This window comes from Tachypleus tridentatus, chromosome 2, assembly GCF_004210375.1.
Source record: "Tachypleus tridentatus isolate NWPU-2018 chromosome 2, ASM421037v1, whole genome shotgun sequence".
Classification (NCBI taxonomy): Eukaryota; Metazoa; Arthropoda; class Merostomata; order Xiphosura; family Limulidae; genus Tachypleus; species Tachypleus tridentatus.
The window spans coordinates 91,321,365-91,343,745 of NC_134826.1; the positions used below are offsets into that span (position 1 = coordinate 91,321,365).

At 35.6% G+C, this 22,381-nt stretch overlaps 1 long non-coding RNA gene across 1 annotated transcript in view; it reads right to left on the bottom strand.

Annotated features, from left to right (window-relative positions):
- Window positions 1–22,381, bottom strand: part of LOC143244512 (uncharacterized) — a 51,022-nt gene that overhangs the window by 6,168 nt on the left and 22,473 nt on the right. Inside the window, exon 5 of the long non-coding RNA XR_013025127.1 lies at window positions 21,320–21,443. This is a non-coding gene — a long non-coding RNA (uncharacterized LOC143244512). The remainder of the gene's footprint in view (window positions 1–21,319; window positions 21,444–22,381) is intronic.

A 22,381-nucleotide genomic window follows, 5' to 3' on the forward strand; every position in this document is an offset into this window, starting at 1 on the left:
TCAAGTTACCCCCCGGTAATATGAAATAGTTTTCAGAGTACCGGGGAAGTAACATGAAATCGATTTGAAATTACCCCCTCTCCTGGCGCCAAAATGACAAACATAATGATTGCTTTTAATATTTGTAGTGCGTGTCGAATACATATCCAAGTACATGATAATAGGCAAAAGGCCTATTATTTGTTTTATTAAAATTGATGATTTATATAAGATAAAAGGTATTTTAAGGGCTCGCCAGACCACAAGGTCTACATACTATCTTCATTCAATATATTGTAATTTATACATATTAATTTTTTATATTTCTTTGTGCGCACTGAAATAAAAATGAGTGATTGATAGCATGAGATATAGAACCTGAAAAATATTCGAATTTTTACATTATTATTAATGTGTTAATTTCATTTATACACACTGAGTGCGATAAAAACGTCTAGCATCTTAACAAACCGTTAAAACGAGTCTATCGGGGAGGGGGTAGTTTGAAATCAAGGGGGGAAAGATGAAATCGATTTCAGACTACCCCGGGGATAACCTCAAATCGATTTTGTCCTACCCATTTGAAAACGTTACACCGGTTCCGAATGCAAGAAATGGGACTACCGCGGGGAACTATTCGCTGGCAATCTAACTTTCTGGAAAACATAACATTGTAGAGTTAATGTTGAAGGGACATTCTCAGAGTGTTTTACTCCAGAAGCTGGCGACCCTCAAGGAGGGGTGGTCAGCCCTATCCTATTCGTTATGTACGTGAATAATATGCCTCTAAAAAGATCCAAATAATGGATACTTATCACAGTTCGCTGACGATGTGGCAGTCTAGAAAAGCACACCAACACCAGCAATAGGGCCCGACATGGCCAAGCGTGTTAAGGCGTGCGAATCGTAATCTGAGAGTCGCGAATTCGCATCCGCGTCGCGCCAAACATGCTCGCCCTCCCAGCCTTGGGGGCGTATGATGTTACGGTCAATCCCACTATTCGTTGGTAAAAAGAGTAGCCCAAGAGTTGGTGGTGGGTGGTGATGACTAGCTGCCTTCCCTCTTGTCTTACACTGCTAAATTAGGGACGGCTAGCACAGATAGCCCTCGAGCAGCTTTGTGCAAAATTCCAAAACAAGCAAACAAACACCAGCAATAGCAGCCACAAATGTACAATTACACAGAATAAGTGAATATTGTCAAAAATATAGAATCAAAATAAACACAACTAATAGTATTCACAAAGTTAACTAAACATAAAAAAGCACAACCTCAGATGTATATGACTGGAGCACTCCTTCAAACTGCTACATTTGCAAAATTTTTAGGACTAACATTTGACTCAAACCTAACATGGGTAAACCACATGAATAATATTAGAACAAAAATTTGGCGAAGAACAAACTATGCTAAGATGCTAACTGTTAAAAGTAGTGGAGCAACGGCAGATAACATCGTAAAAATATATAAAATATACATTAGATCCGTCATTGACTATGCAGCACCTGCATGGATAACGTAAGTAAAAACTACTACAAACAAAACAAAATACACTACTTACAACAGCTCATAAAGTACCCAGAAAAATACATCATCAGAATTCATGCATAAATATGCACACAGAAACAATAGCAGATAGACTCCTACATAGTACCATAAATTAGTTTGACATAAATTGGAGAAAAAATGAACTAGTACGCGAACATGCATACATGATGAGGATATCTTAAACACCCTTCCCCAATAAATATATATTTTCAAAAAAAAGGCCATCTATAAACTAGACTCCACATTAGTTTAGGGGCTAATTAAAAATATTGAAAGGGTTTTTTATGTAAATATTTTATAGTTAATACCTATCTAATGGAAGTGCAAATAATTATGGAACTATAATTTGCACTGCGTGTATGTGTAGCTAGTGTATGGACATTGCCCTGAGAGAGGCCTGAGTAAGTGCGGGTTAGTCTTTAAAAAAATGTTTTTCTAGCGGCCTAGCCTTTTTTCCACAAATCTTTATTTCTGACTTCGTTATGGCAATACTGATCTCAGGTCTGTATGATAATAAAACTCAAGTGCTTGAACGAGTTTTCATTAAGAAGCTATTTTGTGTCCGTGAAAATACTTTTGAAGTGCCAAAGATATAAGAATACGTTTTTAGACAAATTAATAATTAGTTGTCACCCTTATAATGCATAAGTGGCTGAATATCAGTAATAAATCTGATACGAGTAAAAATCTACCTAGGTCTAACGAATACATCTGCGCTATCGTTGTGTGCAGGTACTTCAACTCAGGATGATATAAGAAGTACCGAAACAAGAAAGAAAAGAAAGTATGATGAAAGTTTTATTGAATATGGTTGTACATGGACAAGTAATGAAGATGGACCTAGTTGGTTGCGTGTTGAGTAACAGTAGTTTGCATTCAGCAAAGTTAAAACGGCATCTAGAAACCAAACACTCTCATTTAAAATATCCAACTTCCGAGTATTTCAAAAGAAAGTGTTTGCAATTAAATGAAAAAAAAACTACATTTTGTTCGTTCATCCATCAGGACAACAAAGGTGCTATTATTGCTTCATATCATGTTACATACCGTATTGCAAAAGCAGGTAAAGTTTATACAATTCCAGAAGATTTGATAAAACCAAGTGCAAAAGATTTAGTAGAGTGCACGATTGATGAAGAATTTCTTTAAAATTAACTCTGTACCTCTTTCTGACAACTCGATTTCTCGAAGAATCAAGGATATGCCAGCAAATTGCTTAACGAAGTTAATAAGAGGAGTAAAAGTGAGTCTAACTTTTTCGCTTAAGCTGGATGAATCAAGAGATTTCGCAGGTTATGCAATGTTGCTTGTGTTTGTTTCCTATATTCATTAAGTTAGTTTTAAAGAAGACATGCTAATTTGCAAATCTTTGCTTACTCAAACAATTGGCGAAGAAATATTTAAACTGATCTATTTATTTATGGAAGAACATGAGATCCAATAGCAGCTTTACTCAAGTATTTGCACTGATAGGGCTGCAGCTATAACTGGAAAATTTTCAGGCGCAGTGGCACGCATAAAAAAGAAAAACCCGGACATCGAGAGTATCTACTGCTGTCTTCATCGTCATGTACTTGCAATGAAACGAATGCCAGCAGACTTTAAAGAGGTGTTGGGTGATGCCATAAAAATAGTTAATTTTATAAAATCAAGCCTAATGAATGAGAGGATCTTCAGTTTACTCTGTAAGGATATGAGAAGTTTGCATAAAAAATTGCTATTTCATACTGAAGTCCGGTGGCTTTCTCGGGAAAAAGTGCTTGCCCGGATTTACTAACTGCGTGAGGAGATAGGTTTCATTTTATCTGAACGCCATTTTGAATTTGTATACAAATTAACGGACAAGTGCTGGATATCGAAAGTGGCTTACCTTTCAGACGTATTTGCCTATCTAAATGAAGTGAATGATACAATGCAGGGTACTAAGGCAACGCACTCCAAAGCTCAGAGTAAAATGAAAGTGCTTCAACCCAAGCTAAAACTTTGGGGTGAATGTATACTTATGGAATAACTTGATTGCTTCAAAAATCCCAGTGATTTTTTTTACTAATGAATGAAATTTCTTTAAGTGAAAATGCAAGAGTTTCAGTCTTGCAGCGCATATCTGATTTGTGTATGACTGCTGGGGAGTACTTCCCTCATTGAAAAATTACTGTGGATTCAAAATCCCTTTGTTGACTCTGCAAATACCAACGAGTTGCCTTTGAAAGAGAAAGAATAGCTTACAGAAATTTCAACCAATTACACCCTGAAAACAAAATCTCAGCAGGAAGAAATTACACAATTTTGGATTCAAGGGGTCATGGAATACCCTGAAATAAGTAACAGAGCTTTGAAAATTTTGACGCGTTTTTCAAGAATATATCTTTGTGAGCAAACATTTTCATTGTATACAGCTACAAATACCAAATTTAGAAACAGGCTAAATATTGAAAATGATATGCACTTGTAGGTAACAACCATAACTCCAAATATTAAACTACATTGTGAACAAAAGCAAGCCAATCCGAGCCACTCATAAATAAATAAGTACACTGTACTTTTACTGATATAAATTTTGCAAGCAGAAATATTTGACAAGTAAGTAGAAGTAAAATTTTTTCTTTAAATATTAATATTTTTAGTAAACTTTATCTGGTGCTAGTGACCGATTGTTTCTATTTTTAGTGTATTTTTCTATTAATGCTCCGGAATGTTTTTTCTTTCTGACGTAAAGCTCCGCGGGTCTAAAACATTTGGGAACCCCTGCTATAGATTATGTTGGGGAGGTGGTGGATATGTATCGAGGGGTGGACGCGAGGGAAAATAATTTTGAAGTTTTTTGTTCATGAGCGTTTGAAATAACGGGTAATTATTTTGGCGAGACTTTCGTTTAGAATCAAAAGTTGGGCTAGTGATTTAAGGTAACTTAAATTCGGTACTCTATGTGCAGTTTTGATGGTTCTGTTCTGTAGGTGTTTTAATTGTTTGTATAGATTGGAGGGTATGTTTCAAGTAGCGGGATTATCGTATTCGAAGAGAGATCGAATGCAGACTTTGTAGATCAGGGGTGGGCAACTCCATGGCTAGTGGATAGCACAGTTGTGGCCAGCTCGAGTTTAGGAATCAACTTTTTACATTATTTATTTTTTATTGCAAATTCGACAATCAGCAACTGCACTGCCTCACGTCATCGCTAATGTCGCGCGCTTCATCATTGCTACAGACTCCGCCCATTTTGTAACGTCAGTCTGGTTTAGATGTTTGTAATCGAATGTACGTTGTTTTGCATGCGCTTGCAAACATATTTTTATTGTGCAACATTCAAGTGTTTAAATATATTTTGTTTTTAATCTCATAATATGGATAAGAGGATAATTCAGAAACGAAAGGAACTAGATGATGGTGAACACTCAGAAAATAAAGACAATTTAATTGATTCTGGCATTACTGCCGGCCGAAAAGAGAATGGCGCGTGACTGGAAAAACGTTAAACGAGAATTTAATGAAAGTTGGGAGTTGAAATTTGCAGTGATTGAAGCAAATAATGAGCCAGTGTGTCTTTTGTGTTATAAAGATTTTAGGAATAGTAAAGTGTACAACCTTAAGCAACAATTTAACAATTTTCACAACGAATATGATGTAAAATGTCCAATTGATAGCAAAAATCATATGAATGAAATTAGCCGTCTGTAAGCACAACTTCTTGAACAGAAAGGAGGCCTAAAACGATTTTTATCATCAATAGAACTAGTTACATTAGCTAGCTATAAAGTAGCTTGGATTCTAGCTCAAAAAAGAAATCATGCTGAATTAGTAAAAGAAATATTCATTGTGGTAATTGAAACTCTGTTTGACAATTATGATTCATAAATAAAAGAAGATATTCTTCAAAAGGTAAATAAGTTGCAATTAAGTTGAAGAAGAATATGTTCAAAGAACGCTAGAGTTAGCGAAAGACATAGAAAATCAGTTGCTTGAACAACTAAAAGACTGTTTGTATTTTTCTTTAGCACTAGATGAGCCAGCAGATGTTAGTGACACTGCACAGTTGATATTTTAAGTTCGATATGTAACTTCAGATCTTGAAGTGAGGGAAGAAATGCTTGGCCTTTGTGGATTACGAGATCGAACATGTGGAAAAAACATCTTTGAAAAATTTCTTGAAGTGTCAAAAATATTCAATCTGGATTTTAAAAACCTGGTTTCTGTCACAACAGACGGTGCTCCCGCCATGACTGGAGTGAAATTAGGATTTGTTTCTCGTTTGAAGCAGCATTTAATTGAAAATAATGTGAAGTCGACGCTGCCATCTTTCCATTACATTTTGCATCAGGAAAATTTATGAGCTCAGATATCTAAAAGTGATCAATTGAAAATTTGATGGTCATTGTTGTAAAAATTGTGAATTATATTAGAAGTAGAAGCTCTTTCATCCATCGACAGTTTGTTGAGTCTTTGACGACAAGCAGTGACTGTACTTTTGGTGATGTTAATGATTTTGCAAATGTAAGATGATTAAGTAGAGGAAAAGTTTTGGAATGATTTATTTCCTTATTTCCTGGAATAAAAGAGTATCTTGTTGAAAAAGGTAAGATTGAAAATTTCCCTGAACTTGAAACTTTGTCATGGCAGTGTGATTTACACTTTCTGTGCGACATGATGGCTCACTTGAATAACTTGAATACGAAGCTTCAGGGAAGAGGGAAGATAATAAGCAAGCAATCACAGTCTGTTCATCAATTTCAATTAAAGCTAAACCTCCTTGCGGAACAATTACAAAAAATTGATTTGACACATTTTGCAAAGTTTAATATTTTTCAAGAAAATAATAAGGACTATGATTTCTCTGATGCTAAAGATGATATCTATGTAAACTGGATCAAAAATCTGTCTCAAAAATTTAAATCACGTTTCTCCGAATTTAAAAATTTTAAGTTGATATTTGAATTTTTGCAAGATTTATTTCAATTTGACTTAGAAAATTTCAGTACGGAAAATACATCTTTTGGTCTTTGGATAAGTGTGGATTTGAAGACGAGATGCTTACCCTGCAAAGTGTAGAACACATAAAAGGTAAACAAAAATGTTCTATCAGAGAGATATGGCTCACTATTCTGATAAATGAGTCTTCCAAATTTAAAGATAGCAATTGCAAAATTATTTTCTACGTTTGGATCAACACGGGTGTGTGAGTAAACATTTTTACACTAGATTTTCTCAAGTCTAGATACAGATCTCGGCTTACTGACACAGATACAGATCTCGACTTTAGAGTCAGAGCTAAGGCGCTCATTCAGCATAAATATTAAGCCAAATTTCACAAAACTTGTTGATGAAAACCCTCATCAATTTTTACATTGAAGGTTGGTTGAAATGCAATTATTTTGATGAGACTAACATCTTTCGTTTTTTTAAGTGTGGCCAACATTGTTTTTATTAGCCACATTTATGGCCACTATGAAAAAATAAATTGCCCGTCCCTGTTGTAGATGGTTTTGGCAGAACAGTCTCTGTTAATGCTGGCAGTTCCTGTTAGTGCCAACAGCCCCTGTTAGTGCTAGTTGTATGTTTAAAGTAGTTAATTCTTGCGCTGGCGCGTTTGATGTACTGACTATTACCTTACAACTTTATCTTTAATATATCATTGATATAAACATTTGAGAAATATCAAGAAAGGTCTGTATGGTCTGAACAAATCTTAGGACTATTGTTTATAGCTGGTAACAGTCTGTAGTCTTCATTCGTGAAAAGAATAAATAATGTCGGGGGTAGGAGTAAAGGAAAGACAGTGGATTCTAAAAGCGCAAATATTTTAGAATTAGAAAGTTGCAGAAATATGCAGAGGTCACTAGAAATATCGAATCAGCATTTGACGTATAAAGTGCCTACTTAAGAAATAATGAATAATCCTCGGGAAGTAAATCGGTAAGTAAAAGACTGTACTAGTAAAAAGTTTACTTTTGCCAGTAGCGTATTTAGGTAGGAGGTAGAGAGGGCATAGACCCAGGGCTCATGATCTTATTGAGAGCCCACTGATGATTTTATTCTATGCAAAATTACATGGGATGTAGGGCCCACACAATTTCAAATACGCCACTGAGTTTTGCTTACATACACTGCTGTCCAAAATCTTAAGACCAGTGAACATAAAGAAACAATATGCATGTTGCGTTGTCAGTCTCAACCACTTATTTGAGTAGAACTATGAAAGATGAAAATAAGAAAAGGGAAAATAAAAACCTTTTTTTAGCATTTAATAGAGAAACTGTGAACACTATGAAATTAGCATAAATACTAGCTGGTCAAAAATTTAAGACTATACCAAAAATAAGTCCTAAACAGGGTAGGAAATGCCCAACAAGAGGTCTCAGTAGTGAGTTGCACGGCCGCCATTGCAAATAACTTCAAACATTCGCTTTGGCATGGTTGGTATAAGCGTTTGCAGAAGGCTGGCTGGAATGGTATTCCAAGTGGTGAAGATGGCTTCACGAAGATCATGCACTGTTTGGAATTGACATCCATTTCTATAGACTTCCCTTGCCATCCACCCCCAAACATTTTCAATGGGGTTCAATTCGGACGAACACGCTGGATGGTCCAAAAGAATGACGTTATTCGCCATGAAAAAGTCCTTTGTCCTGCGGGCATTGTGGATTGCAGCGTTGTCCTGCTAAAAGATCCAGTCTTATCCACACAAGCGAGGGCCTTCAGTCAATAAGGATGCTCTCTCCAACATGCCAATGTAGTCAGCTGCTGTTTGACGCCCCTTTATAACCTGAAGCTCCATTGTTCCATGGAAGGAGAAAGCACCTCAGATCATGATGGAACCTCCTCCACTGTGTCGTGTATAAAATGTCTCCGGTGGGATATCCTTATCGTGCCAGTAATGTTGGAAGCCATCTGGACCATCCAGGTTAAATATTTTCATATTGGAGAACAAAACCTTCATCCACTTTTCTACGTCCCATGTTTGGTGCTTCTCAGAAAAGTTTAACCAAGCTGTTACGTGGTGTGGAAGGAGGCGTGGCTTTTGTTGAAGACGTTTACGGTTTTTAAAGCCCTTCTCTCGTAGATGCCGTCTTATTGTTCTTGGGCTACATTCTGCGTCCGTAAGGGCTTTAATGTGGTTCGACGATCGGCTGGTGTCTTGCTGGACAACCCGTCGAATCCTCCTGCTTAACGCAAGTGAAATTGTTTGGGCGAACCATTTGAAATTCTCGTTACGTATCCCTCAGGGTCTTTTAAGAAATTTGCAACAGCAAATCTACTACGCCCAATCTCATCAGCAATGGCACGTTGAGAGAGACCTTGCTTTTGCACCTTGACAATTCTGCGATGTTCAATCTCTGTCACCTTTTTAGCCTTTGCCATGTTTTTACCCAATGTAACACAGGAGCTGTTAGTGGGAGATGTTGACAACGCTAATGCTTGAACACAAATGACTAAATTTCGTTACGTGTTTACCGACTAACGCTTCGTTTTAGTATGGTCTTAAACTTTTGACCAGCTAGTAGTTAGGCTAATTTCATAGTGTTCACATTTTCTCTCTTAAATGCTAAAAAAGTTTGTTTTTTTTCCTTTTTCTTATTTTCATCATTCGAAGCTCTACTCAAAACGTAAAATGCATATTTTTTCTTTATGTTCATTGGCCTCAAGATTTTGGCCAGCAGTGTTAATATCATTTTAATTACACTATTATTTTGTAATTATGAAATAATAACAGTATTTTATTTTTGCTTATATTTATATTTATTATAGACCTACTTTAAAAGGGAACACTTATTTCACACGAATATATTAAAATTGTTAGCTACAATTGCTGCAAGGATTAGTACAGTGGAGCGCCATTAAGCCACGGACCAGTAAACCGCGAAATCGCTTAAGCCGCTGTAGCAAGTCTTGTGAGCGATATAAGCGAGGATTATCGCGGCTCACCGCTAATTTAAGAACGTGTAAAAACGCGGCTTACGAATTTAATCATGGCTTTATAACTTCAAGGGGATATTTAAACAGGATTTGCTTTAATTTGGGAAATAAATAAAATATATTACAACAGAAATCGACCGTAAAATGTGGATAAAAATTTAATGTGGTTTCGTATATATTCGTAAGAATTTCAAATGTAATAATTCAGCATGAAACTAACTTTTTGTTTATATTTGTTATGTTTTTAAAAAATGTGAAATAAAATGGTTTGAAATGTATTTTATTTCTTTTTTCTTATTGTTTAACTGCCAGTTAATAAACTCGGTATTAAAAATTTAATAATTTATGCAACTGCGCAATATCGCTACCACGAGATTTAAAATGGCGGCCCGCATGTAACACGGGAAGACGAAATTTTATAAGAAAAAGGTTTATTTTTATTGTAACCTTTATATTATTAATAAATCTTAATCAAAATTGTGTTGTATATTTTATTTATTAAAAAGGGGAAAAGCAAACCATCGCGATGCATTGGTCGTTTGTGTTAAAACGGCACTTGTCAATTGTATCTGAATAGTCTATACATTAATATTATAATGATCACGCAATGGCCCGGAAGAGGCTCCTCGGCGGAGCTGTTGACGACTTCGGCTTTTCAGTCACAAAGATTTAAGCCGCGGACCACTTAAGCCGCGGTTAAGCAGGTTGACCACCCAAATACCGCGGCTTAACGGCGCTCCACTGTATTGTGTGAAATTTGCAAGTCTTCAAGATGTATAACGGCATAATAATACATTGTAATAAAGTAAACTTGCAACTTTTATACTGGGATTAATGGACAAAAAAAGGCTAACGTTTAGCGAATCTCGCCAGCAATGATTGAACTGGACAGTTTTGCACATCAGCTGCAAGATTAATAGATTGTCAGTACTTGAATATAAATTCAAACCAAACCAAAACTGTCAAGGACATTATTTTGTGTATGAGTTATGCACGTATAACCCAACGTACTAATATATAAAGTACATATGTATTTTCGCTTTTACACACACTAGATCTTTGTGAAAAACTATATACTCTTACATATGAGTTTCGTATACCTCTGACTATCTTAATAACGTAATAGTTTACTATTATTACTATTCAAGTTAAAGGTTATAATCACAAAATTATTCTGGCAAAAGTATTGTTTATACTTTGCAAATTATGACTTTCTCAGTCGTAGTCTGGTAATATGTAAACAGAATATACAGGTTTTTGTTTGAAGTTAAGCACAAATCTACACCAAGGGTACAGAAAACCGGATTCTAGCATTGTAAATCCGTAGAATATGCAGTGCAATTTCATATGCTGTCACAAGTTATTAGATCACCTATGTAGTATCCCTAATAAGCCTTTGTTTCTGCCCCAAAGGAAACCAGTCCGCCACTGGACATAACTACTCTGTTGATAAGAGTAAAAATAATTATGTACATTTATTTTTATCAAACACTTGATGAGTGACGACGCTTAACGACACAGAGAAGAAAGATTTACCGTGTCAATATTCCTTAGAGGTCGCCCCAAACTCTTCTGTGAACTTTTCATCAGGATAAAGGGCACCGGTTTTTTGTTTATTTTTTATTGTACTGGTTTACGAAACAAGGTTCACAAGATTGGCCTTCTTGAAATGTTCCTGGTTCACAAGGTCCTTTGATATTCAGAGTTCAGATGTATTTATGTATGGTAAGATGAAACAGCAATAAATATTAATTTCTACAATAATTGCTGTACATGAAGTGTGTCTAAAGCGTTTTATAGTTAAGGATAGTACCAAATCAAATGCGAAGGGCACCTACTTCAAAACTCAAGTCTTGTTGAAAAGTCATGGCCAAGTATTTGACAAGAATTTTTTCTTGTTGTTTTCTGGGTACGTGTATTACCAGATTATCTTTAAATTTGTTTAAAAAAACAAATATTCGCAATATTTTCTCTCTAGTAGTTATCGTATCTGCATCGTGTTTTCAGTTAGACCATAGCAGCTTTTATTTTCACTTGTTTTTAAGAGCAGATTAAAACTGAGATTAACTGCCCTCGTAGATACTAACCACTATATATTTTTAAAACTATTTCATGACTGTAAGTTTTAAACAAGATGTACTAGAATCAACCAAAAAGTTTATTTAACTAAAGAGCAGTTTATCCGTATACATCCTAAAATATATTCCAAAGTATTAGCGAGTCTTCAATTTTATTAAGATACATAGTTATAATAAAAGTTTTATTGATCTGTACTTTTTCTTTACGAATGTGGGTGGCTAGACGGTTAAGTTTGATTTGTTTTTTGAATTCACGCAAAGCTACTCGAGGGCTATCTGTGCTAGCCGTCCCTAAATTAGTAGTGTAAGACTAGAGGGAGGGCAGCTAGTCATCACCACCCACCGCCAACTCTTGGGCTACTCTTTTACCAACAAATAGTGGGATTGACCGTCATATTATAACGCCCCCACGGCTGAAAGGGAGAACATGTTTGGCGCGACGGGGATACGACCCTCAGATTATGAGTGCACGCCTTAATACGCTTGGCTATGCCGGGCCATAGTACAGCGGTATCTTTACGGATTTACAGCGCTAAAATCAGGCGTTCGATTCTCCTCGGTGGGCTCAGCAGATAGTCCGATGTGGCTTTGCTATGAGAAAACACACACCATACTCCTTTAAATAATGTATTTTCTACCTTTGTTGTAAATTCATCAACTTTGTCTTGATTGCATACCATATTGCACTCTGAAGATGGAGCCACTATGATTGCAATGAAAACAATGTCTTTGTAAAATGGCTACTACTACATACAATAAAACGCTCTTATTCAGTACAGCAGCTGTGTTCTTTTAATACACTGGTATGAAATACTGTATATTCGTTAGGCCTAAAAGCTGTGGTTAAAATTGTTTTAATACAATCTTATATAATATTATTATCATTTTAGGATTAATGTATTTCATTGTTCCGTTAACACCAATAAATTTAAAATGAAAGTAAATTATTTTTGTCTTTATATCCGATAAACTTTAATATTGTTCAACTTACATACTGGTGAACATTGGTTAAATCCAAGGTTATAAACGCTGAAACCTGGGGAAGCATTAGCAAACAACAGGCTTACAAATTGTTTTAAAAATCACGTTAACTGCAGATGATTTTTTTTCCTAATCATTCTGTTCAATACCATAAATCACCAGTTGGGCGGGGGATGAAAGACAAGAAGCACTTTAAAACGCTAAGTTAATATAAATAGCTTTCGTAGAATTTTTTGTTTCTCATAGCTACACCTAACAGACGAATTTTCGTATTGTATAAATGGTCTCTGCAGTGACTTATGGACGTTATGGGAGAAAGAAAATGGATCTGAAATGTTGTTTTTACATGCCATTAATTAATTTACAATGGACAAATTAAAACGAAAGCGGAGATAAAAATTATAGTTAATGTGAATGGTTAAAGTTAGTTATTTCTTTATTTTACTATGTTTTAATTTTAGACTATATAAAATACAACTTAAAACAGAGTATTATACGAGGGCTGTTCAAAAAATACGCGGACTGACGTCATAAAACAAAATGTACTTTATTTAAAAGTTACAGGTCTGGGACTCCTTCAAAGTACTCTCCTCCCCAACGCACACACTTATCCCAACGGTGTTTCCACTTGTTGAAACAGTCCTGGTACGCTTCTTTTGTAATGTCCTCCAGCTCCTTCGTCGCATTTGCCTTAATCTCGGGAATCGTCTCAAATCTTCTTCATTTCAAGGGTCTTTTGAGTTTGGGGAACAAGAAAAAATCGTAAGGAGCAAGGTCAGGTGAGTAGGGGGGGGAAAGAACAGTGATCGAGTGTTTGGCCAAAAACTCACGAGTTCTGAGGGCTGAATTTCGCAGCAACGCGGTGCATCTTCAATTTTTCGGTCAAAATCTCGTAACAAGATCCAACTGATATACCACACTCTTCAGCAAGCTCCCTGACAGTCAGACGTCGATTTGCCCGCACCAGGGTGTTGATTTTGTCGACGTGTGGGTCGTCAGTTGACGTGGAAGGACGTCCAGGACGCTCATCATCTTTAATGGACTGTCGACCATCCTTAAAACGTTCATGTTACTTGAAACATGCCGTACGCTTCATAGCAACATCACCGTAAGCCGTGTTAAGCATAGCAAAAGTTTCAGTCGCAGATTTTCCAAGTTTAACACAAAATTTCACAGCAAGCCGTTGCTCCTTCAGGTCATTCATTCTGAAATCCGCCAAAGGAAAAAATCGCACTTTACTTAAAACCGCGTAGCTAATACACAAATGAAGATATCTGCAATCGGGAAATGGCGTCGTAATCAGCTGATCTGTGCGAACCTAGCGACACCAAGCGGATTCCCCTGGAACCAACTGGAGCCGCGCAATTCAAACAGTCCGCGTATTTTTTGAACAGCCCTCGTAGCAGCATGCCAAGCAAATGCGCGTTGTGTGGGCTGTGGGGAGATCACCACATTATACAGTGTACTAAACAGAACCCCAAACCCAAATGCTGCAATTGTGGGGAAGAACACACGGCAAATTATAAAGGATGTCAGAAATATAAATCCATTAAAACACACTTGTACGAAATTAAAAATCCCAACACGAACAAGCCGCCACCACCACGAACAATTAAGGAACCCATACCTACCACTCCAGCACCACAAAGCACAACTACACAAACAAACACTTACGCTGCAGTGGTTAAAACTTCATCATCCCGACAGGAAAAACATCACCATGTGAAGAGGAAATACCAAAACCACCTCAAAACACACAACCAACAACGATTGAAACCACACTGACATCTGCCATAACTTCCACTTTCTCGGAAATAATGGCAGAATATACAAACCCTACAAACACCAACAGTCTCACAGACATAATAGTTAAAATCATATTGAAAAACATACACAAATTCCTGCCGCAAATTTTAACCTCCATCATAAACTCTACTAAACATGGATAACTTCACAATTTTACACATCAATATCCAGGGTGCTCTTGCTTCCAAGAAACATGAGATTGAAGATACAACAAGCTCCATAAAACCTGATGTAATTATAATTAGTGAAACTCTCCTATATAACTACCATCGATTTAAATTAAACGGCTACTCCATTATTAGACATGACAGGAAGGATAATAGAGATCCAAACAGAGTTATTTTATTATTGTATAAGACTGAACTTATAGTTCAGGAACTTAGTATCCCTTCCAGCAATGAATCTATAATTATTAATGTAAAAAACGCAAAATCATACAGACGTTACTGTGGCGGGCATCTACTGCTCGCCTAGTACAGTGTTAGATGTAAATCTATTGAATATATTGTATAATAGCAATTCTAATCTTATTATTATCGGCGACCTAAACAGTAAACATATAGCATTCAACTGTCGAAGTACAAACGCAAATGGCAATTTACTTTTTCAATTTTTAGATGAATCAAACATGACTTTATTAAACGATGCAACACCGACACATATCTCGTACGCACACGGCACCAATGAAATACTGGACCTATGACTGTGTTCGTCAAATATGAGTCGCAAATTCGTAAATTTTCATGTTGGTCACGATTTGGATAGTGACCACCTCCCAGTTTGGTGTATCATCAATCTCACCCCCCACTTAAATAAAATCATAGTTAAAGACCAACTGAACTACAAAAAAGCTAATTGGCCAGTTTTTCAAACTATATTAAATGAAACCTTACCTCCAGAAGTACTACATATTGCCGCGGACGCATCAGATATAGATGCATACTGTCATATCATCTCTGAGTGTCTAAAACATGCAGCCAACAGTTCGATACCGAAACAAAAACACTTCACAACAACTCATTCATGGCAACCACATAAAGACATAATACACTTAATTAAAGACAGACGTATACTCCGCAGACAGTACATTCAAAATCGCAACCCCACACTTAAAACACAGATAAACACAATAAGGAATAAAATACGAAACTTAATCAGACAACAAAAACAAGAAAACTGGGACACCTTCTGTTCCGATCTAAATCACAAAACTGATCCTAAACAATTCTGGACACACTTGAAAAGATTTACAAATACAGGAACAACAAACACAGTATATCCACCACTGGAACTGGATGGAGAAACAGTAAAAGCCGAGATATTTAAAAAAACACCTAGAAACACGTTCAAGACACATCATGAACCAGATATGAACAGATACTTTTATAATACAGTTACCAACTTTATTGATCAAAACAGAAGCCATTTTACACCTAAATTTCCAGTCAACACTATTACACACCAAGAAAAAACAAAAGACTGGAGCACTCATCAACTGATAAAACATATCACTGTAACAGAAGTCGTAACTGCTATTAACAACACAAAAAACAAAGCCCCTGGAGAAGATGGTATTCAAGCTATCCTCCTAAAACAAGGCACTCAGAGATTACATGAACACCTAACAGCGTTATTTAATCTCTCACTATCAGCAGGATATATCCCCGTTTCTTGGAAGGAAGCAATAATATTAATGTTCCAGAAAGAAGGAAAGCCAGCGAATAAACCAAACAACTACAACCCCGATTAGCTTAACCAGTTGTATTGACAAAGTATTAGAGAGGATAATTAGTAATCGTCCGTCAGTTTACTTAGAAGAAAATTCAAAATTACCAGAAATTCAAAACGGATTTCGAAAAAACCGCCAAACTACAGACCACCTGATTCGACTTACAGAATCAATTACCGACAGTTTCAACAAAAACGAATGCACTGTAGCTTGCTTTCTCGACATTGAGAAAGCTTTTGACACAGTGTGGCATAATGGCTTACGTCATAGATTGCTTGAAATGGCATTACCCCAGGAAACTATTCGCTGGCTGTCCAACTTCCTGGAAAACAGAATGTGTAAAGTAAATGTAAATGGGGCCCACTCAGGGTCCTTTTCACCCGAAGCAGGAGTCCCGCAGGGAGGGGTTGTTAGCTCTATATTATTTATCATGTACGTGAGTAATATGCCTCTGTCGGACCTAAATTTAGGTTATGCATCACAATTCGCTGACGATGTAGCAGTCTGGAAAAGTGCCCCCACTCCGTCAATAGCAGCAACGAACCTACAACCAGTCCTAAATAACATCGAAGAATACTGCCAGAAATACAGAATCAAAATCAATATTCCAAAAACCCAAGTCATATTATTCAGCAGACTGAATAAGCTGAAAAAAGATTCACCAAAACTCTATATGAATGGATCACTTTTACTGACTGCTACTTCTGCTAAATTTCTAGGTCTAACCTATGATTCAAAATTAACGTGGTTACCACATATTAAAAATATACTGATACGAATCTGGAAAAGAGCAAACTATGTAAGAAGTCTTTCAGGTAAAATCCAAGGAACATCACCAGACAACATACTTAAAATCTACAAAACGTACATTAGACCAACAATAGAATATGCATCACCTGCCTGGATTAACATAGCACCCACACATGTAGGGAAACTTCAACGTATACAAAATTCAGTACTAACTTCAGCATATAAAGTACCACGTAGCACCTCAACCACATTCATGGACAAGTATGCAAACATAGACACAATATCTGAAAGACTCTTGCATAATTCTCTAAAATATTTCAATAAGAATTGGCATAAAAATGACTTAATGTGTGATCTCGACAGATATCACGTACATGATGTAAATAGTCCTAAATACCTCTCCCCTTTTAACATATATTTAAGAAATGTAACACAAGCTGGCCACTATGCACTAGACACTTAGTCCTTGTTTCTTTTTTATTATTATAATTATTATTTTCTTTTTTAATCATTTTTTTCTCTCTCTTTGAATTATTATTCAAGTGTTGAATAATAATTATTATTATTACTTTCCTTTTTTGTGTGTGTGTGTAACTACAAGTAGTAGTAGCATTCTCTCTACCAAGAAAAAGGAGAAAAATACAAAATATATATATATATATATGAAAATACAAAAAAATACAAAATAATAAAAAATGAAGAAAAAAACACAAGAGAAATAATAAAAGGAAAAAAAACAAAAAAACTTCTTGTTCGTCCATGCATGGACTGAGCCCTGAAATGGGCCTGAGTATGATGTTATACTTTTACTCTGGCCCAAAGCTTAAAAAAAAAACCTAAAGACAGACGCTATAATCGTTCGGGAGGGAGGAAGAGGTCAAATGTACCTGACCCTCCTGGGTAGTTAACATCAATACCCAAATACCGACACAGTGAAACAGCCCTCGTATAGTACAAGATACAAAAACAATGAATTGAGTAATACAAAAGACCACGAATTTCATGTTTGATTTAATATCGATGTGTTTGAATCGAATGCATAATACAATTTTACCCATTTCGACGTTGAATAGTTTGGTTTGACTCTGTCTCTAAGTTATGTATTAAGGGCTAATAAACTATGCATATAATTCTTCATATTTAGTTGTCTATAATAACAAATACTTGTAAAAATTGACTTTAATGGATGTGGAAAATGCAATTTACGTAACTCAAAAACAATCCAAAAAGAAATTCGCGTTTTTACAATATCAAGAAAAGCGCCTGATGTAAACATAAGTGTAAGCTTTCTATCTTGCGTATATATTAGGGTTTCCCACAAGTTCAAGCTTAATAAATAATCAGAATACAAATCTCTGGTGAAATATGGCATGAAATATGAGGTGTTTCCAGGGTGCTTGTTGTCCTTAGTAAATGTAGTTGGTTAAATGTCAGTTTCAGTTCCGCTCCAAATATAGTTTCTCTGATTACATCGAATTTTTCTATCGAATCAGACTTTCAGAAATTACAATAGGTGCCGCTTGCATTGAACGTAAAAAAACCCAAAAAAAAAACCAACACAACAACACGCAAATATACCAAAAAGATAGCTAGCATACATTTTTTGGCCCATTTGTTACGATGCCTCAGTATCTCGTGATTTATTTATTTCTAGCGATAAATGCACATTTATTTATATATTTAGTTGAATATTGCTGTTATTACTATCTATAACACACAAACTATTCTATTATGAAACTTAATTGTTTCCCCCGTAAAACGACAACTATAGTTTCCAGCATCTTCTACAGACACATTACTAAAATTGAGATAATCTTCAACATCTAATATTTTATATGGTTTTTGACCATTGTGAACGAACCATTCACATAAAAATGGACCAGCAGGGGGATGGGTAACATCACTTGGTACACAAGGCAGCCTTTAAGTAGCTCCGATATAAAATAGGTGCTCTGTAATACACAAGCAAAAAACAACCTTTTGAACATGAATTATTCTGAATTTACTTAAAATATTTTGCTTTTATGTGATTAAGCACAAAGTTACATAATGGGCTGTTACTTCCGTGTCTACCATTGGTATCAAAACAAATACTTTTTGCATTAGAAACCGGCAGACTTGCGATTCAGTGATCGGTGGAAGGGGATCTACCATATTAGAAAAAAAAAGTGACGCTACTCTTTTCGATGGATCGAAAACTACTATTACAGTTCAAAAGTTCAGTTTTTTAGGTATGTGAAATCTCCCCTCTCAGTGATGAAAATCTGTTAACAGACAAGAAGTTTATTTTCATGCTTTCTCCCCATTCCTTCATTTATGTCTGATTTTAGCACGTTATTTTTTGTGAAAAGTTTATATTTGCATTAATTTAGTTGAAAGTATCTTGCTTGTATAATCATCTTTCAAAATAGTATTTCCACGAGAAAATGTATGAAATATGTATATATAAATGTTTACTTTTCTGGAACTGCTATACATTAGTGATTGAGTGCACCATTCAAAATCTGAGGGGCGCTCTTTCAAATATGTGTTACTCATCATGCCCGTCTTTCAGACGTGGGGATGTTATACTAAGATCGCTTTGTGTGGAATTAAAAATAAACCAAACCTTTTTCGTCTTCAATATGCCTTCCCAAACTTGATTTGTTTTTGCATCCATGTATACTAAAGTTTGTAACGTCGAATTTAGAGCACAAAAGAATTTCATATCGAAAATAATTATATATTTTTTTACGAATTACTCAAGAAAACTTTTCTGTTCTTACAATTTCAATTACTTATTGATAATATTGAAAAGTGGATACCGTTAATTTCAATTTCATCATTGTATCCCTCAGGTATTGGTAGGCCTACAGATGTAGCTTTGTGTGTTTCTTCAGTTAAAGTAGAGCGTGGGTTTTCTCGTCATCACTGATAAATACGTTCAATGTGAAAAACAACTTTTTCCAACCAAACTATTTATAAGAAACAATTAAGTTTTCTTGTCATAAAATGCGTTGTCTGGCAACTATATGTAAATAAATATTGTTGATATCGGCGGTAATTGTTGATAAGTAAATGTTTCAAATAATCGTTGTTAAAGTAAGAGATACAGTTAACATATTTTTCAATGTCAATTTAAAATAGTAAATTGAAATATGAAATGCAACGAAAGCCCAAATCTATTTATTTTTAAATGACATTTCCTGTATCTAAATGTTCAAAACTTGAACATTTGAAACTTTAATTATTTAATTGTTAGTAAATAGATATTGTCATCGTGTTGTTGAGAGTAATCGCAGGAAAATGAGTTTACCCACTCTCAGTTTGAATGATACTGCCTATCATTTCTCCACAATACATATTACAGCATGAACGGTTTCACAGTCAGAAAATTCTGCATACAAATGAAATTACGTATCAAGCTAAGAAAACAACAACAAAAAATGGCTGTTAAAATCACACTGACGTGGTGATTATGTCTCGAGATAAAACAAACAGACGGCTGGGTTTTAGTTTTGTGTCGCTACATCAATTGTGTTCTAAATATCACGTCACAAGTTAAATGAGGGCGATTTACATTAAGTATTCTAGTGATGGTGGTTTAGTAACATGAAGTAATGCGATTATTACACAAAATTAATTTATTATCCTCTTTTCTCAAGGAGGCCCGGTATGGCCAAGTGCGTTAAGGCGTGCGACTCGTAATCCGAGGGTCGCGGGTTCGCATCCCCGTCGCGCCAAACATGCTCGCCTTTTCAGCCGTGGGAGCGTTATAATGTTACAGTCAATCCCACTATTCGTTGATAAAAGAGTAGCCCAAGAGTTGGCGGTGGGTGGTGATGACTAGCTGCTTTCCCTCTAGTCTTACACTGCAAAATTAGGGACGGCTAGCACAGATAGCCCTCGAGTAGCTTTGTGCGAAATTCAAAAACAAACAAAGTTTCTCAAGGAAATAATCGACACTTATATCACTGCTGTAAAACATGAATACTTCCCCTTCCCTAAAAACTTGTTTTCTTTGTACTTTATGTGCGCCAAGAGTAATATTCGCAGATCCTGAATTTTGTAAGTTTATCATCTTTACTGACTGGCGGTATTCTCGACAACCAAAAACCCGACTGACTACTTCTTAATATGCCATCTTTAACATTTACTTTCACACAAAATTTAACAAAAATATTAGCTGCCAGTAGTTAGTGGCATAAGTATGGAAAGCCCCGAATTATAACTGTAACTATAAATAAGTAAATGTAGAGGGCCTGATTATCTTTTCATGCGGGGTAGCCATTTTTAGTAGTTATGCCCCTGCTAACAGTTTACGTGTAGAAACATTATTACAAGTAACAAAGTACATTTCTTTCATTACCCGTTAAAGCCGTCTTCAAATACCATTTTCAAAAACTGGGTTTTTCGTTATCAAATTTACCTTTCCTTCAATTTATCATTTCAAAATTAGAAACGGCTAGAGTCAATAGCACTTCGTGCAGGTTTGCGCAAGTATCCGGAACAAATCAAAGGGCAAAGGAGTTATATAATATGAAATAGTGTGAAACAAACTTGAGTTCATTTCTTTCAGATCTTGTCCCCCGCTAAGACAGCGGTAAGTCTTCGGATCTACAATGCTAATATCAGGGGTTCGATTCCCTTCGGTGGACACAGCAGATATCCTGATGTGGCTTTGCTATAAGAAAACATACGCACATTTAGATCTTTCATGTTTAAAGTTAGGGTATTATTTTGAAACTAAAAATACCCGTAATTCCCTCATTTATGATATCTGCAATTTACCTTTGCTAAGAACGCATAACACTTATAGCTGTAGATATAGTTTTCATAAATCATGATTTTTTACTACTTAAAAATATCTTAAGTACATGTTAAGTTTATTGCTCTATATTGTTAAATATATATATACATTTTTTTAATTTAATAAAATGTGATTCACCGAATTCTGTTCGTAAAGACGGATAACATTCCCCTTAAATACCATTCTCTCTTTTAACTTTGCTTAATTAAAATGGTCTAATTCTTACTACGATGTGGTAACTTTCAGTTAGGTTTATTGAATCTTTTAAATCATTTTAAATCCTGTTCGTGTGTATATATATAATATGAATAATTACTTTTTTAGTAATACCACATCAGCTGAAGCTTACATCATTTTCTGAGTATGATATTACATATATGGTATTGTGGTAAAAACTTCTACATGTAAACTTGGTTATTGGGAGCCGACCTCTAATTCTGCTACGTGACAAATTTTAAGATACAAAGAACAAAACTTGACCAAATAATTTCGTACATGCAGTTTGATCTGTCCAGTCTCTCTCAAAATTATAGTAAAATGATCACTGCCCGTGGGTTACTGTCAACCCTGCAAGAAAAGTAAAGGGAAGCAGATAGAAAGATCAAAAGCAGTAAAAGACTGGCTAGGTGCATGAAAATAAGTACAGGAACCAGCACTGGAGAGAGATAGTTGTGATCCAAGAGCATATGCTCTATGGAACGACCCTCCTATCAATATGAACACCACACCAGAGGAGATTATTCCATTAAAATTCCACAGGATTAAAAAGGAAGGGAAACTGGATTTCTCTTTATTTTAATTCATTGATATAC